General features: G+C 43.0%; 1 non-coding gene across 1 annotated transcript; it reads right to left on the bottom strand.

The window, feature by feature from the left end:
* Nucleotides 1-3,792: 3,792 nt before the first annotated feature.
* On the bottom strand, nucleotides 3,793-3,934 carry LOC114616579. The gene has a single exon (XR_003710663.1). It is a non-coding gene; the product is annotated as a small nucleolar RNA SNORA48 (small nucleolar RNA).
* Between the last annotated feature and the right edge of the window lie 4,606 nt (nucleotides 3,935-8,540).

Raw genomic sequence — 8,540 nt, 5'->3', positions numbered from 1 at the left:
CAATACATACCCCTCCAGGTTCAATACATACCCCTCTAGGTTCAATATTCTAGACAAAAACTTAGCAGCAATAGTCCTTCAGGTGTAACTGTGAAGAATGATAATCTTAAAACTTCAAATGATAAGGATTATAAGATTAGAAGATGTGTTCTATCAAAATAGAGAATTGGTTGTTGACCTTGGACTTTTTCCTAGGAAAGTTGTTTAACCTCCTGTGTCCTTTTAGAGAGAGTCTTGGGAACTTGGAAGAGAAAACATTTTTTTTGGGGGGCAGATCTGCATTATCATTACTAGAAAAAGGAAGTTTCCTTTAAATTATAGCATTATTTATAGAGATCAGTGGAATTATTTCGCACTGTTTTGAAAACCCAGAAGATTCATTTTTCTGTATTCCAATACAGAGAAATAAAGAAACATTAAATGTGGAAAACTGAAGAGTTTATTTTTTACGAGTCTTTGGTTACTCTTCCACAAAGCCCTATGAATACAGGAATAAAACTTCCATTTTGAGTAGTGGTCAAGTAAAGGTTCCAAAGGCCTCCATGGGAACTGGTATTTTACTTGGCAAAAAGAGACATTTACATGGATACCTGACATCCTGCTTGGCAAGTTAAAACATGAATGTTACACAAGACAAGTCCCATTCTGGTGGACAAGTTAAGAAATGAATATTAGATAAGCAAGTCCCTGACACAGTTGAACAACCCATATTCCTAAGGGAATCCTCTTATCCCCAAATCCTGATTGGTGGAATAATTTGGCACAGATTTTTGCAGATCTCAGGTCTTAAAAGCCCTGTAGAACCTTATGTGGAGGCCATGGTTCAGCTCTGGAGTTTGAATTGTATCCCTAGTCAATCAGTCTTGAGGTGTGGCAGTCAATAAACCATGGCTAGTTGACTGAGACCAGTGTCTGAGTGGTTTGTATGGCAATTTCCAGACCCCAAAAGTAACTGAGAATATTGATGCACTTGTCTTAATCAATATGTATGCAACTTAAGGTATGGGCCCTTACATACACTTCAGCTAAGAACAAACTATCGATATTATTTCACTAGTTATAACAAACATGCAACTTGAATGCGAGGTGCCAATTGGTGTAGACACTGCAGTAGCTGTGGGGTCAGCTATCTGGAATGTTCTGTGCTGTTTGCTCAAATATTCTGTCGCCCAATCCTGTGCTAAAAAGGTGTATGCTTTTAAAGAAGAATGAAATTTGTTATTAAAAGTAAGGCTCGATGTGGGAATCAGGCAATCAACTGTTTTATGAAAAAATGCTTGGGAAACATGTCACTAATGTAGATAGAAAACAGTTATGGAATCCACGAGAAGCCACCATTCTTCATGATTACTTTCTTGTAAAGTGGAAAAGAGAGGCAGGCAACTTCAAGAAGAATGTCACTATGCTGGGTGAACACTATCCACACATGGATTTAAAGCTCTTCAGGCTGAGCATCCTGTCTGAATCACAGAGATCTTGTCTATGTGAAAATTATAATGGTAGCTTTTGGGCTGTGGTAAGAATTCAGAGAGCCTGTCCATCTGAAGTGTCACATGAGGACTAGCTTTGCACCCCATTGGATTTTGTCATGATTTTTTAATAAAACCTTTTTGTTAATTCTTTGTGAGTTTCACATCATGTACCACAGTCTTGCTCATCTTCCCATCCCATCATATGTGCTCTTTGCCCTTGCAACCCCCCCAATAAACACACACACCACACACAGACACACACAGACACACACAGACACACACAGACACATACACACAGACACAGACACAGACACACACACACACACACACACACACCAGCAAAAAATAATGAAAGGACAAAGCATAGAAAGCATCATTGAGGAAGCAGTAGTATGTCAAAGTGTATCCCTGGATATGTCCCTCTGTCTACACATCTTCACTTGCAAATGTTCATTGTTCTTGTTCGAGGTCTCTGGCTTCTGTGACATCATCAATACTGGATTCTCATCAGGACTCCTCCCGGTTATCCTGTTGTTGCCCTGTGCCATGGAGATTCTACAGCTTTGGATCAGCAGGTCTGGCCCTTTCACGAATCCCAACTGTTAGAAGATAATACTGATTTTGAAGTGGACTATCTCAGAGCCCTGGATTTGGGACTGGATGGTAGCAGAGCTGCTCAGCCCACTGGGTCTCCCTTATTTGCACCACCAGTGCAAAGTCTCCAGCACTCCTCTAGCTAGGCCATCCAATACTGCTGTTAGCAGATAGCAGGATCAGCTTTCCTGCAGTCATGACCTCTGTCCAGCTTACCATACCCCCAGGGCTAGCACCACTGTGCTGCCCAGTCAAGGTGCAGGGCCTGTTCTCCTGAGTACTATATTCAGTGAGGGGGCAGGGTTATCTCCCACACACTCACACCCTCAGGGCCAGGTCTCCTGGACTACCAGCTAGAGCAGGTGGTGATGGATGATGGCGTGGGTATCACCTCCAAACCCAAGCCACCTCAGACAGGGGTTTGGTGGGGCCAGCTCTCCTCTCACTCTCAGGGCTGGCTCATTCGCACCCTTTGACCAGGACCAATCCTGTGCTGCCCAGATGAGTGTTGTAGCCAGTTAGGAGCTGGACCAGCTCACCTGTTCTCATGACCCCAGGGCCAGTTCTCCAAACTGCTACAGGTGGCAAGGGACAAGTGGGGGAAAGGTATTACCCCCATACCTACGGCATCTCATAAAAAACAAGTGGTGGGTCCAGCTCTTCCTCGTTCTCACCCTCAAGGCTGGCTCACCTACTCCCCTACCACCAAGGATCTGCTGTACAGGGGAGGTGCAGGGCCCACTCTCCAGAGTGCTGTAGCTGGTGAGGGGCTCTCTGGGGCTCACGACCCTGTGGAAAGCTTTTTCTATGGCCAGAGGTGGTGAATCTAAACATCACTGCTGCACCCATGCCATGCCATAACAGATGAGTGACAGGGCTAGCTCTCTCATACTCATGTCCTATGGGCAGGCATACTCACACCCTAGCCATCAGGGGCAGATCACTGTGATGTGTGGGTGAGAGTTGGGGCCAGATCTCCAGAGCACCGCATCAAGTGAGGCGCAAGGCCAGTTCTTCATAGCCCCTGAACATCCAGGTGGTCCCTGGTGACTGCCTAGATCAGGGATAACTCACCCCATGTTCTCTAATGGTAATAGAAACAATGAACATTGATAACAAGCTGTGCTGCTGCATAGCCATGGATGCTGACATGGCCCTCAGAGGCAGCTCAGGCTGGGACCTTACCATGGTCCCAGGTAGAAGATCTGGCCACTCACAGCAGACCTTTCTTTCTTTTTTTTTTCTTTTTTTCTTTTGGTTTTTCGATACAGGGTTTCTCTGTGTAGCACTGGCTATCCTGGAACTCACTCTGTAGACCAGGATAGCCTCGAACTCTCGAACTCAGAAATCCGCCTGCCTCTGCCTCCCAAGTGCTGGGATTAAAGGCGTGTGCCACCACTGCCCTGCTAGACCTTTCTACTAGAATCTTTGGTTCCATCTTTCTGCATGATGTTCCAGGTGGTCCACTTCTCTTTCTCTTCCATCTGATCACCACATACACACACTTTGCTGTGGCTCTCTTTGCAGGCTGGTGACATGGCTGGCAGACCTCTGGGTGATACCCTCCATCCACGCTGTGTGACATGTCAGCAAGAAGGTGTCTATGGCTCACCTGGGCCATGCACTTGAGGGCTGGTCTGTGGGTGGCATGGTGGCCTATAGGTTTCTGTCTGTCTCCCTCCTCCAGTGTTGTGCTGCTTGGGTTTGATTTGATTTAATTTGATTTTCATGAGTCCTAGACATAAAATGGTTTTGGCCACAAAGCCAAGGATTAAGATAGGATGGACAAAGGACTTCCCTCTGCTCTGCCTCTGACTGAAATAAGAACATTACCAACAAGATGTCTCTTTGCCCATTGCCAAGGGGCATTGTCATGCTTTTTTAAAACAGATGGTAACTGTATTTCCTTAATGCACCTTTGTGTTGATCTAAGAAGACATCTATGTAACCACAGGTGATAGGACATTCCTTGTTGCTTTGATTCAGGTAAAATGTTGGGTCTTGTGTCATAAATGAGCTAAGAAAGAAAAGAATATTCTGGAGTCCAGTGTGGTGATACCCTCCAGTAATCTCAGAACTCTGGACACTGAAGCAAGATGATTACTATGAAGTTGATACCAGGCCGTAGAGAGACCATTAAAAGTGTGTGGGGGGGGGCCGGGGGGGGAGAAGAGAAGAGCAGCAGCATATCTGTTAGGGACTGGAGAGATGTCTCAACAGTGAAGAACACTATGACATGAGTTTGGTTCTCAGCATCCACATCTGAAACCCTCTTCTGGACTCTGTGGGCACTGCACATACCTACATCTATACAAAAGTAACTAAAAATAAATCATAAAATGTATTTAATTGAAATATCTCTGTATCACTTTCTCTTCCCTTCCCTGTCAGCAGACCTTGCCATCCACTCTCCCTCTCAAGTTGATGGACTCTTTTTCATTGAGTATATTTGTTACGGATGTGTGTGTGTGTGTGTGTGTGTATGTGTATTCAAATATATATAAATACAGCCCACTGAGTTCCTTTTTGTTGTTTGTGTATACATGGTTTCTGCATTGAACTACCAACAATTAGGCTCATCCCTCAGTCATTATCATGAAATTATCCTCCTATGTAAGCATGTCCATTGATGTTGCTATTATGGTCTTGTTTATCAGCCATTTTTAGGAGACACTATTCCACAGCAGACTTTCTTGTATTCTGGCTTTTACAATCTTTGTACCTGCCTTTCCGTGAGTTCCCTAAGCCATAGACCCAAAGGTTGTGATGTAGACTTTTCCATTAGTGCTGGGCTTCCTACGATCTGTTCATCTCCTATCTGTGTCCAGTGGTGATTTGCTATGGTGGTTTTCATTTGCTATAACAAGAAGCATCTTTGATGAGGGATGGTAGCTGTACTTATCTGTGAGTATAAGGATAAGATTTGGAACATAGTAAGGAATTACCCTGGTTTAGAAAAGTGGTGTCAGTAGATTCTTTTCTACGATCCATGACCTCACTAGCTCTGGGAAGTTGGCTAGGTTTCCAGCACCAGGCGTGATTTCCTTCCTGTTGAATGGCTCTTAATAACAATTAGACAACTTTTAGTTTCCACGAACATGTGAGTGCCACTTACTGCATCTGTATATATATCTTACCATGTTCATAATTACCATGGTTCATAGCACATGCCATAGGACTGTTTGTTTCCCTCCCTTGACAGCTTGCATAGTAGTTTTTGGAACCATGGAATAAGGTTTTCAGGTCAGATACAGCGTGAGTCATCCAAGTCAAGCATCCTAAGTGTGTGATGATGTCTTCAGCAATAGGAGCCACCCTCAAACCCTGAGAGGCAACCGAGAGCTAGGAGTAGCTTGGACTACTCTGACCAACCCTTCAGAAAGAGGTTTCTTGCCTCTCATACTGGAGATTTTGTTAGGTTTATAAACAGAGCATTATCAGTAAAAGAAATAAAAATGGTGAAGAAATACCTATAAAAGTGTTCATCATCTTTAGTTGTTGGGGAAATGCAAACTAAGATAACTTTGAGATTTCATCTCACCCCAATTAGAAAGGGCAAGATCAACAGGACAACTAACAACAAACACTGACGAGGCTGTGGAGAAAGGAACACTCACTCACTGTTGGTGGGAACACAAACTGGTGCAGTAAACATAGACATCAGTATGGAAAATCCTCAAAAAAAAAAACCCCTAAAAATGAAGCTACTATATGACCTAGCTATACCTCTCTTTGGCAATGTCCAAAGGACTTAACATTTTATTTTACAGATACATGTTCAGCAATGACTATAGCCACCCTATTTACAACAGCCAGAAAAATGACTTAAATGTCCTTCAACAGATGAATGGATAATAAGAATGTATTACAGATACACAACAAAATACTATTCAGTATTAACAAAAAGGAAATTGAAAATTTCAGGTAAATGAATGGACCTAAAAATGATCATATTAAGTGAGTTAACCCAGATCCAGAAAGAAGTTCCACATGTACTCTTCCATCTTCAGTTTCTAGCTGCAAGTCCTCATATGTGAGCATGCAACATAGAATAACCAAAGAGAAAAAAAGCAGCATCAAAGAGTCCAGACGGTCTAAAGGGATCATTGATAGGTAGAGGAGGTGCTGGGAAGAGAATAGCAGGAGGCAGGTGACATGAAATGAGACACAGAGTAGTGGGACAGGGCTCTAACGGAGAGTGTTGGAGGAGGCAGGTCAAGATAGAAGGAAAAGGGACAAATAACACCAAGGATGTTTGAAAAAGCCTCAAGGAGTCATTTTATATCAAAAAATTATGCAAAGTACATATAAATGTACACACACACACAGATAGAGATAGACTAGATAAATACATACAAACAGAGAGAGATAGAGATAGGTAGATAGATAGATAGATAGATAGCTGATAGATTAAAGAAAGTTAAGCTCATTAAGGCTGATAATGAGCCATAGACTAACAAAAAATAATTCTTAAAAAAAGAAGCCCTCTGGAAGATTTTCAATGGGAAGCATACACACCTTTGATAAATTGTGTCCACACATTTTTGTTGTTTGGGTATGCATTTCAATGACCATATCACTTGTTTGCCATCTTTGTCTCTGTCTTTCCCCCTTTGTAGTCTAACCCTGAGTGTTGGGCACTTGAAAAAAAACCTCTTGAATTGAGAGTTACATTGCTCTTGATGAAAAAATAATCATTCTTTTAATAAAACAAAACAAAATAAAAAAAAAACAAGGAAACTTGCTTAATAGATTCGTGGTTATTCAGACAGGACCTACAGAGACAAGACCCACACATCACAGTTAACATGTGACCACATAGACACACAGGTCATAGTAAAATGTTAATCTGGAAACATTTCTTTTTAAGTGTATCTTTCTCGGTTTGCCTTGGAAAGTTCTGTAAAGCATCTGTAGGTTTAAAGGCCGTTCAAAGTGGGCACAGAAAGGAGCGAGATTTACCCCTCTCGGCCTGGTGCCCATTATTTGCCCCGTGTCTCAGAGGAATGTGGACTCTATCATGTTGAACTATATGGAAGCAAGGGAATGTTACAGTGAAACGAGAGACCAAAGCAGGTCATTCGCCTTTGTTGAGCGTCTCCTTCTTGTCAAGCCACCAGTTGTAGCTCTTGCTTGTCACTGGGAGCCTATCACAAAGCCCCTTCTGTTATGACACTGCACCTGAAACTACCACCAGCCAGCCGAGCATAAACAGTAAGGTGGAGCCAACGTCCCAAAGCTCCCTGTGCACAATAGACTCTGCTGTCACGGAGCCACAATCCCTGGCTCTTAGGGTGGTATATTTTTCCTCATCATATGCATGACAGAAAGTCTAATGGAGCCTGGAGTAGCTTTTAAGATCCTATAAAATGGTCTGTTATCAGTTTCATCGGTGTCCCCAAGATGTCTCCCTGGATGTCAGAGAGCCCACAGTGGCTGTATTTACAGTCGTGAGGTCAGTTGGGAGTAGAAAATAATTAGCTGAAAGGATGGGGGCGGGGGGCTGTTCGCAAACCAGAATGCAAGCTCACTGCTTTCTCCCTCTAGTGATGAATGAGTGCTTCTTCAATCCCCTTTTGATTATGCTCTATTTCAGTCTTCACAAATGAAGTATAAAATGCACTGGTATGTATATTTCTTAATACACAGTTTTATCTCTGTCTTAATGACAGAAATCTTAAAAACCTGACAAGATCTTATGTCCCAGGTTGGGATACATAATTTTTAAAATTGCACCGTGGTATTGGGGAAAATATACAAAGTAAAAGAACCCTGAAACAGCACCACACAGTCATGTCTGTTATTTTCTAAGATTTAAACATTGCGGTAAAAATAAAAAGACATTTTTGGTGGTTTAAAGTTTTATTTAGTGTATTCTTTAGATAAGCTCTCACTCCATAGCCCAGGCTTGACTAGGACTCACTGTCTGGCACAGGTAGTTTCAAACTCATGGTAATCCCCTGGCCTCAACCCCTGAAGTACAGAGATAGGAATGAGCCACCATGTCTAGCTGGAAAAGACTGTACAATCTTTTTAAAATTATTTCTTTTATTTTCTTCATTAATTTATTTATTCATTCAATTTACATCCTTGTTGCAGACCCCCCCAATCCTCTCCTCCCAGTCCCACCCTCACAAATCCCTCCCCCAACTTCCCCTTCTTATTCTCCTCAGAGAAGGGAAAGCCTCCACCTTCTGGGGTACCCACCAGTCCTGGGACATCAAGTTGCAGCAGGACTAAGTGCATCCTCTTCCACTGAGGCCAGACAAGGCAGCCCAACTTGGGGAAGGAGATCCAACGGCTGGCAACAGTCAGAGACAACCCCTGCTCCAGGTGTTGGGGGAACCCACATGAAGATCAAGCTACACATCTACTACAAATGTGAAGGGGGCTAGGTCAAGCCCCAACATGCACTTTGGTTGGTGATTCAGTCTTTGTGAGCCACCATGCTCCTAGGTGAGTGGACTCTGTAGG

Source organism: Grammomys surdaster, unplaced genomic scaffold, assembly GCF_004785775.1.
Source record: "Grammomys surdaster isolate TR1022 unplaced genomic scaffold, NIH_TR_1.0 332578, whole genome shotgun sequence".
NCBI classification, from domain to species: domain Eukaryota; kingdom Metazoa; phylum Chordata; class Mammalia; order Rodentia; family Muridae; genus Grammomys; species Grammomys surdaster.
Note: the sequence above shows the minus strand (reverse complement) of the source record. Positions and strands in the feature narration are given on the sequence as shown.